Source organism: Canis aureus, chromosome 16, assembly GCF_053574225.1.
Source record: "Canis aureus isolate CA01 chromosome 16, VMU_Caureus_v.1.0, whole genome shotgun sequence".
NCBI classification, from domain to species: Eukaryota; Metazoa; Chordata; class Mammalia; order Carnivora; family Canidae; genus Canis; species Canis aureus.
The window spans coordinates 61506839-61516950 of record NC_135626.1 but is presented as its reverse complement, the minus strand read 5'-3'; the positions used below and the strand labels follow the sequence as shown (position 1 = coordinate 61516950).

The 10112-nt window shown below is 48.2% G+C and overlaps 1 pseudogene; it reads right to left on the bottom strand.

Moving 5' to 3' along the window:
* Positions 1-984: 984 nt before the first annotated feature.
* LOC144286251 (ubiquitin-ribosomal protein eL40 fusion protein pseudogene) lies at positions 985-7158 on the bottom strand (annotated as a pseudogene).
* Between the last annotated feature and the right edge of the window lie 2954 nt (positions 7159-10112).

Genomic DNA, 10112 nt, shown 5'->3' with positions numbered 1-10112 from the left:
CTTTCCTTTCCTTCTTTCCTTTCCTTTCCTTTCCTTTCCTTTCCTTTCCTTTCCTTTCCTTTCCTTTCCTTTCTTTTTCTCTTTTCCTTCCTTCCTTCCTTTATTTTAACTGAGACACCTGGGTGGCTCAGCGGTTGAGCATCTGCTTTGGGCTCAGGGTGTGATCCCGGGGTCCTGGGATCGAGTCCCACATCGGGCTCCCCACAGGGAGCCTGCTTCTCCCTCTGCCTGTGTCTCTGCCTGTCTCTCTCATGAATAAATAAATAAAATCTTAAAAAAATAAATAAAGATTTATTTATCCATTTGGGGTTGGAGGAGGGCAGAGAGAGAGACAGAGAATCCCCAAGCAGATGCTCACAGAGCATGGAGCCTGATGTGGGGCTCCATCCCAGGACCCCGAGATTATGACCCCAGCCGAAATCAAGAGTCGGATGCCTAACCAACAGAGCCACCCAGGGGCCCCGAGATGAGCTCTTTCAAGAAGCTGCTCCTCTATTTCCCTTACATACTGTGTCGTCCATATACGTAAAAATAATACATGCTCCCCATAAAAAAACATTTCTATTTTGTGCTTTCATATCTACTTGAGATACTCTAACTATGCTTTTGCACGCTGTGTTTTCCATATATATATATATAAAACGTACACCCCCAGTAAAAGTAGCTTATAAAATGGAGCTACAACTTAAGCAATCAACGAAGGGTGCAGATCTTAGGGAACTAGCTCGGCGTATTTCCTGGCGTGCTGCCGTCTGTGTGGTTACCACTCTGAGAGACACAGTGGCTGGCGGGGGCCTCCTCCGGCCCCCAGAGCTCGCCGCCGCCGCTCTGACTGCCAACCCACAGGTCTGCCTGTTTTAGTGATCCGTGCACGCGGAATCGTGCAGAATGTGTGCTTCTTTCTCTGGCCCATTTCATGCAGCGCTGGTCTGCGAGGCTCAGAGAATTCACTTTATTGCCTCTGGGTAGTGTGTCGTTGAATGTCTACACCACGATGGACTCCTTGTTTTGTTGACGGGACTTGGCTAGTTTCACGTAGTAGATGTCACAGGTAGCGCTGCCCTGAGCCCCATAGGGAGGGGGAGCGACAGGACACATAGGACCCTTTCCGGAGGTGAAACCTGTGGGTCAGAGGACAGCAGGGGCCAGCTGCCCCCCCAAACCCTCAAACCCTGACCGACAGGAGGTGAGAGGACCTGTTCCCCCACCCCTCGGAGGGGTGGCCCCTCAAGTTGATTTGCATTCCTTTAACCGTGAGTGAGGCTGAGCATCTTCTCTTGGATTCGTGAGCCACTGGTTTCCTTCTCTGAAAGTTGTCCAAATATTCCATTCACGTCATTGACCCATTTTCTTTTCTTTTTTTTTTTTTTATAGATTTTATTTATTTATTCATGAGAGACACAGAGAGAGAGACAGAGACAGGCAGAGGGAGAAGCGGGCTCCCTGCAGGGAGCCTGATGCGGGACTCCATCCCGGGTCTCCAGGATCAGCCCTGAGCAGAAGGCAGACGCTCAACCACTGAGCCACCCAGGCGTCCCCAAATATTTTATTCAAAACGTTGACCCACTTTCTATCTGGTCATTCATCTTTGCTTATTCGTAAGCACCCTTTGTATATTAAGGAAATTAGGACCTAAAAAAAAAAAAAAAGAAATTAGGACCTTGTATTTCAAAAGCATGGAAAGGAAATAATTTTATCCCCACAGCAAAATAGGAGGAGCTACTGATGTGGGTTTTGAGATTCAGCTGCTCAACCACGTTGTTCTCTTGCTTATATACCTTCATTGCACGATGTCAAAACAAAAAGTTGGTTGATTTTGTAAGTACTTTCAAATAAAAACACCCCCAGAACTAGAAGGCACCATCATTCTCCATCTTGTTTCCAAGGCCGGCTGCACCAACGTACCGCAGCACCCTTGCCTTCTGAGCCTAGACTGGACCTCAGAATCCTTCCTAACCAAGGGCTCCCTGCAGTCAGGAGTGACGAGTTGGTGTGAGTTGAGGCCTCTCTGCCTCCATGATGGCATGTCACCTCCTACTGGCTTCATGAGAGGAGAGGAGGAGGGTGGGGGAGGGGGCTGGGTTGAAGCAGGAAGTGGGGAGGGGGAAGGGGGTGTCAGGAAGTTGCATGATTAATACGGAGATCCAGTTATTGGAGCAAGACTTGTGTTGGCCACATCTGTTGGTTCCTGTCCATGCGTGTTGGCCCTGTAGGTGGGTTAGTTTGGTGACAAGGTTGGGGCCTTCCCAGGACAAAAGAGGAAGGGGCAGGCAGTGGGAAACAGGGAGCAGCTGCTGTCCCCTCCCCAAGGTCTTTGATGTCTTGTTCTAGGCCAGGCTGGCCAGGGCTTGGGTGTAAGCTGCAGACCTTTCAAGCACCTTGTGTTTTGGGCTGAAGGTCTTTAATGACTGGACATTGTCCTGTTCTCTTTCCTATGAAGAGCGGCTTCCCCCTCTGGCTTCCAGGCACCTTTGCAGTTTGAACTTGGACGTGCTGATGCTCCCCTTGCAGCTGCTTGCACATCCCTCCAACTAGTTCTCTGGCTTTGTGCCCCCTCAATATTCTTTCTCATCGCACTGAGTAGTGAGAGGCTTTTACATAATCTGGGGGAAGTGTTTTAAGGTCCAGATGACCAGAGCTTGCGATCTGAATGTCTGGGCTTCTTGGCGTGGCAAAGTGGGTGGCAGGAGGTGCCCCGGACACTCCTTGCCCAGTCATCTCCTCTGTGTGTGTGTGTGTGTGTGTGTGTGTATGTGTGTAGGTTCACACGATTCTCTGTGTACACGATCCCCTTTGTATGGTACATACACCACAGGTTCTGCATTGAAAAGCCAAAGCATCAAAGACAGGTGTTAAATCTCAAGTACTGAGCACCTGCCAGGAGCCAGGTTGTGGGCTGGGTGCCAGGGGAGCACCAGCAAATAAGAATAACACAGGGTCACTGCCTTCAAGGAAGGCTGCCCACCTCCCAAACTGGCAGACAGTGAGCTTCCTTTGCCATCCACATGTGATATGTGGCCAATGTAGAGCCCAAGGTGGGTCTTTTTTTTTTTTTTTTGAAGAATTTTAAATTGTACTAAGACGTACACAATGTAAACCCATTAAGTGCACTCGCTCTGTAGTATAACCACCGTCACCATCTGTCTCCAGAAGTTTTTCATCATCTCAAACTGAAACTCTGTCCCCATGAATCACCGGCTCCCTTCCCCCCCTCCCCACCAACCAGCCCCTGGCAACCTCTCATCCTCATGAATTCAATGACTCCAGGTACTTCACGTAAGTGGAATCAGAGAGCATTTGTCCTTTTGCAGCTGGCTGACTTCACCTAGCACAACGTCCTCAAGATTCCTTCATGTGTAGCCAGTGTCAGAATGTTGGTCCTTTTTATGGATAAATTAGATCCCATTGTGTGGATGGACCGCATACTGCTTATCCATTGATCCATCGATGGGCACTGGGGGTGTTTCCACCCCTTGACTATAGATGACAGAGCTTCTGTGGACATGGGCTGTACACATACCAAGCAGGGTTTCCAATATATTGAATTCTCGACATTTAATACTTGGGAGATTTCACTCTCCAAGAATATCCAGTGTCCAGCTTCTTGTGAAAAATAAGGAGCTGCAGCCACACTGGGCTGCTGTCCTGTGCGTCAGTGATCGGCAGTGAGCAGCTCCTCATCCTGGCCCGGTGGCGTCTGGACGCAGACCAGAGGCTGACCGCTCTATGTTATTGTGTTTATGCTGCTGTTTTCCTTTTATTTATTTATTTATTTTTAAAGATTTTATTTATTTATTCATGAGAGACACAGAGAGGGAGGCAGAGACACAGGCAGAGGGAGAAGCAGGCTCCTTGCGGCGGGGGGCCCGATGCAGGACTCGATCACGCCCTGGGCTGAAGGCAGGCGCTAAACTGTTGAGCCACCCAGGCTGCCCTGCTGTTTCCTTTTTAGTCGGGTTAAGAGAAAAGCAAAATATTTCCAAACATGGAAAATAGGAAACGAGTGGAAAGGTCTTCATGTTTTGGGGGAAAGAATCGTGTTCCTACATGTGGAGTAAGCACACAGGGTAGGTCTGTGGGCCAAGAGCCCAGTGACTATGTTTCATCCCCAACAAATGGGTCTCACTCCCATTTCAGTGGACATTTTGGTGGATCTCTGGCTTGGGTTTTAGGAGTTGTAGATTCTGAATGAGGCTCAGATCCTACCAGTGGGTCACTGAGTCATCTAGATCATGAGATCCTAATCATTGGGTTAGTGAAATCCTCATCGCCCCCACCACAAACTTGTTAGGCATGCAAAGCAGGTGTCGAGGGTTGAGTAGTGTCCCCTGGGAAGACATGTGCAAGTCCTGACCCTCCTTACCTCCAAATGTGACCCTTTATGGAAGAAGGGTGCTTGTGGATACAATTAAGGACCTGGAGATGACATCATCCTGGATTAACTGATTGGGTCCTAAGTCCTATGACAAGAAGAGTAGAAGGTACAAGCAGGAGGGGAGGCCATGTGACCACAGAGGCAGAGATTGGAGTGAACAGCCACAAGCCAATGAGTGCTGGCAGCCACTAGAAGCTGGAAGAGGCAGGAAGGATCCTCCCCTACAGCATCTGGAGGTGTGGCCCTGGCGACACCTAAAATGCAGACTTCTGACCTCCAGAGCTGTGAAAGAATGAGTCTGGGTTGTTTTAAGACCCCTCCCCCGCCTTTTGAGCTGCTTTGTCCCAGCAGCCACAGGAAACCAACATAGCAGGTGGCCAGATTATCTCTGTGGATAAAAGGGAAGTGTGGCATCCTTATGGATACACTTGACCCAGAATACAGAATGCTTTCAGCTTCATGGTGGCCCTTGTGGTCCGCATGCCAGGACAGCAGGCCTTGCTCAGCCTACGTAATGGCAAAAGGGCAAAACTAAACTACGTGAAACCTCATTTAAACCGGCACAGAGAGGATGTGATGATTTGCCCAGGGTCTTTTTTTTTTTTTTTTAAGATTTTATTTACTTATTCATGAGAGACACAGAGAGAGACAGAGACACAGGCAGAGAGAGAAGCAGGCTTCATGCAGGGAGGCCGAGGTGGGACTCGGTCCCAGGGTTCCAGGATCACACGCCGAGCTAAAGGCCGACGCTCAACTGCTGAGCCCCCCAGGCATCCCATGCCCAGGGTCTTGTACATAATCAGTGGCAAAAACGGATATGGAACCCTATTAAAAAAAAAAAAGAAGAAGAAGAAGAAGAAGAAAGAGCGAAGTATAGTTGATGAGGATTAATGATTCACTCAGGGTGAGAGGTGGCAGGAGGGCCCTAGCTTTGTGGATTATCTTTTTTTTTTTTTTTAAGATTTTATTTACTTATTCATGAGAGAGACACACACACACACACACAGAGAGAGAGAGAGAGAGGCGCAGAGACCCAGGCAGAGTGAGAAGCAGGCTCCATGCAGGGAGCCCGACGTGGGACTCGATCCCGGGTCTCCAGGATCACGCTGGGCAGAAGGCAGGCATTCAACTGCTGAGCCACCTGGGCGTCCTCTTTTTTTTTGTGGATTATCTTTTTTTTTAAATATTTAATTTATTTATTCATTATAAACACGGAGAGAGAGAGGCAGAGGCAGAGAGACAAGAGAGACAGGCAGAGGGAGAAGCAGGCTCCATGCAGGGAGCCTGATGTGGGACTCGATCCCGGGTCTCCAGGATCACACCCTGGGTTGAAGGAGGGGCTAAACCGCTGAGCCACCCGGGCTGCCCTGTGGATTATCTTTAAGAAGAATTTTCAGGTCCACAAAGCACCTCTTTGCAGTTGGGAAGTGTGAGTCTTTAGAATGAACATGCGTCCCTGTGTTTGCTTACCGGGTTATTTGAATTTCTTAGAACGGACTGTACCCATGTTTCATGTGAGAAGAGCAAACCTCTTTTGAAAATGACATAAACAGAAAACATTAGTTGTTTAATCAAGTCTTAAGCGTTGCCATATTAAGAACTGCATGACCAAAAGCAAACCCCGAGCCAGAGACTTTTTAGGACTGGTCCTCCCTCCGGGGGTGTGCAGCATAGGACAAATGACTCATCCTGGACAGACACGCCGTGCTTCTCATTGCCAGGGCCAGACGCTCACCAGTTATGTGCCACAGCCTGATTACCTGAGGTTTTCACATAGACACTGACCTTCCAGAGGGCTTCACTCTGCAGTGTGGTTTGTTCTGAAAGGCTGGTTCCTGCATTTGTTTTCCAGAATGAATTTCTCCCAATGAGCTGCTCGGTTAAAAGAACCACTTCTCTAGTTAATTCCAGATGGGGAAGACATTCAACCTGCATATTTTATTAGGCTGGGAGGTATCCATTAAGGTGTTTTCTCTGTTTAAAAAACAAGCGATCTGGGATCCCTGGGTGGCGCAGCGGTTTAGCGCCTGCCTTTGGCCCAGGGCGCGATCCTGGAGACCTGGGATTGAGTCCCAGGTCGGGCTCCCTGCATGGAGCCTGCTTCTCCCTCTGCCTGTGTCTCTGCCTCTCTCTCTCTGTGTGACTATCATGAATAAATAAATAAAATCTTAAAAAAAAAAAAAAGCGATCTGATGATTGCTTGAATCTGATGTTAAAAAAGGTCATTTTGCAAAGTGAGCCAGCAGGAGTCACTTCACCAGGATTTGGCTGAGGACATCCTGCAGCAGGAGCTCAGCGAAGCCTTTTTTTTTTTTTTTTTTTACTGCTCTAGTCAATGAAAGGGAAACTTTATTGAGGCCCCCCCAGGGCCTTGGGGCTGGGGCAAGAGACCACCCTGAGGGCAAAGGAAGAGCCAGTGGAGGGGCCTTATTTGACCTTCTTTTGGGGGATGGGTTGTTGGTGTGGCTGCACTTCTCTTGTGGCAGTTGACAGACTTGGGGTACCGGCAAATATAACACTTGCTGCAGATTGGTTGCAGTTGTATTTCTGTGCAGCTGGAGGAGGAAGGTGAAGCACCAAGTGCAGGGTGGACTCTTTCTGGCTATTGCAGTCTGACAGAATGTAGCCATCTTCCAGCTGTTCGCCTGCAAAAATCAGATGCTGCGGGTCAGGCAGGATCCTTCCTTATCTTGGATTTTGGCTTTGACATTCTCAATGGTGTCAGTGAGATCGACCTCCAGGGGGATGGTCTTTCCTGTCTGGGTCTTCTCGAAGACCTGCATCTGTGTGTCTGTTTGTGGTAGGGGGAAGAGGACCTAATTCTTCTAAGAGGATTGGCACAGCGAATGGCACAAAAAAAGCTATACACTTCATACCCCTCCTCCGTTAACTGGGGATTGCCCAGGATACAGCCACACCCCCAAGGCCTTTTGGGATAGCTTGGGCTGACTGGGCCAATAGGCCCTTCTCCCAAATGCAGGTTTGCCTCCTGGGACCCAGTCGGGGCTCAGAAACCCGGCCCCACGTGCCCAGCTCAACAGACAGGCCACTCTGTGGAACCTGGCCTGCGTGGACAGGTTCTGGGCTGCCCCCTCCAATACTGGCTGCCCCGGCCTCCTGCAGCCTCCTACCCAACCCAGTGGGGCGTAAACTCTCAAGGCAGCCCCAGCAAAGCCTTAAGAAGAAGCCTGATGCTCACCGGAGTGTCCCTGCTCACCCTCCCTGAGCCTCTCTGATGGAGGATGGGGGCTTAGCCAGGCTCCTGGGTGGAAGGGGGCACACCCAAGCTTCTCCTCCTGGCCCCCCACCCTCAGCCCAGTCTTTGGGTCCCTCACTAGCATGTTTATTAGCCGACAGAGGAGCAGGGCAGCTCTGGGGAAGCCAGCTAAGCAGACTGAGTCGCTGGTGAGGCTTCCTGGCCTGAAACACAACCGCTATGCAGCCTCCTTGCTTTTTGTTTTGTTTTTTTTGGTGGGATCCCGGAATCTGTTTTTTCAAAAATTGTGCTAGAATACACATAACATAACATTTACCATTTTAAGTCTTTCCAGCATATAATTCAGTAGCATTTAGTACTGAATTCACGATGTTGTACAAGCGTCACTACCCTCATGCTCTGAACATTTTCATCTCTGCATGAGGGAGCCTATACTCACTGGGCAGCCATTGAACCCCTCCCCCAACACCTCCCCCCAGCCCCACAACCATCCAATGCTTCCTGCCCCTCAGGATTTGTCTACTCTGGACATGCCCCATAAAAGGAATCCTATGATGTGTGGCCTTTTGTGGCTGCTTTCTCTTACTCAGCACGTTTTTGAGGCCCAGCCATGCAGCGTGGGGGCGGGGGGTGCTTCCCTCTTTTCCAAATCGCATCATGTCCCACTGTGGGGTGCACCGCATTTTGGTGACCCCTGCTTCTGTTGATGCATGTATATTTGGACTGTTTCCACCTTTTGGCAATTGTCAAGAGTGCTGCTATGGACATGCATTCTTAGGGTGCGCATGAGCCGTGGAATCGCTGGGTCACAGGCACCTGCATATGTCCCCTGCTGAGGAAGCACCGGCCTGCTGTCCAAGTGACTGCGCCTTCTCCAGGACCGCTGGCTGTGCGTGGGGCCACTCACGTCTGCAGAGGCCCCTGTCCCTTTTCTTTCTCTTACTGTATTATGAGAGCCCTCCTTTGGGTGTGAAGTGGCATCTTGTGGTGGTTTGGACTTGTATTTCCAGGCGAGTGTCCTCTCTGTACTCCTTGGTGGTTTGCTTGTCACCAACACACTCTCCGACTCTTGGGTCCAAAAAGGAAGTGGAATTAGGTCAGAGCCCCTCCGAGAATTTGGAAAAATGCCTTTTTGGTACTTTTTTAGGCTGATATCTACCTTTTTTTTTTTAAGAAAAATTTTTTAAAATTTTTATTTACTTATGATAGTCACACACACAGAGAGAGAGAGGCAGAGACACAGGCAGAGAGAGAAGCAGGCTCCATGCACCGTGAGCCCGACGCGGGATTCGATCCCGGGACTCCAGAATCGCGCCCTGGGCCAAAGGCAGGCGCCAAACCGCTGCGCCAGGGATCCCCCGGTATCTACCATTTTTTATCATGAAGTTCACAAGGGTGCAAAGGATGTGGTTTCCGGTGTATTGTGAATACCCACTTTTAAAAATAAAACAGTTCCTCAGTCTACAGAAGCAAAACGTGACATTCTGTGCTGCTTTCAGGGTCATCGAGCAAGTCCTCCTGTTCCTCAGTCACAGACAAACCAAACCAGCAAACCGCTTTGCACCCTGAGATAACCCCAAGTCTCAGAGTCCCCAATAAGAAAACCCTTTTTATTTCCTGTGAACCTCTGATAACAAGAATTTTAGCCCTGACCTTTGCTCTTCCTGTCATGTGTCCTGACCTGTAGGATTAGCATAATCATGTGAGAAAGTGGCTGCTGGAAACTTGGTTCTCTTGTGACTTTTTTTTTTTTTTTTTTTTTGCCTTTTAAATACTGGATGGTGTTTTTGTTTGGTGAACCAGTCCTCCTTCTGAAGTCGGCCTCCTCTGCACTCTTTGCAAAAAAAGATTCTTTTCTTCTCCAAAGTGCAATTGCCTCCCATTTCCCTTGGGCAATTCTTTTAAATATATCAAATGAAATGTAAATAATGTAGCAATGTGACCTCACAATACCTAAGACTTGGGCAATTTCTTCTGGATTCTTTTCTTTTCCACCTAAGGGGGTCCCATCTCACTTCTTCCGCTGAATTTTATTTTAATAAAAACATTTCTATGTTTGAAGGTAATTCACTAATCACTCAAGCATGGGTTTCTGCAACGAAAACATAATTTAAATTTAAAATGTTTTATTCTCAGAGACTCTAAGGCTCTGAGTCATAAAAAGAATTATTCTGGATTAATTCAATCACTCAGTTGACCAAACCAACATAAGTATACTAAACTGTGGTATGTATTCATTATATATATATATATATATATATATATATATATATATATATATATAATGTAGAATATATATGTTAAAATTTTGAACTGCATCTCTTAATGAGATGGAGGGAGCTGCATGTTTCCAAATAGTTCTTGTGTCTTTGGATGAATATTATGTATTTTCTGAGACTTGGTTCAGAAGGGTTCCCACTCCTGTTTTTGATTTATTGGTGTAGACTGTGAGAAAGCTTGTTTATGTAAGTTCACACATGATAAGGAGAGAGTTTTGCTAGGGCTGTATCCCCCCTCTTT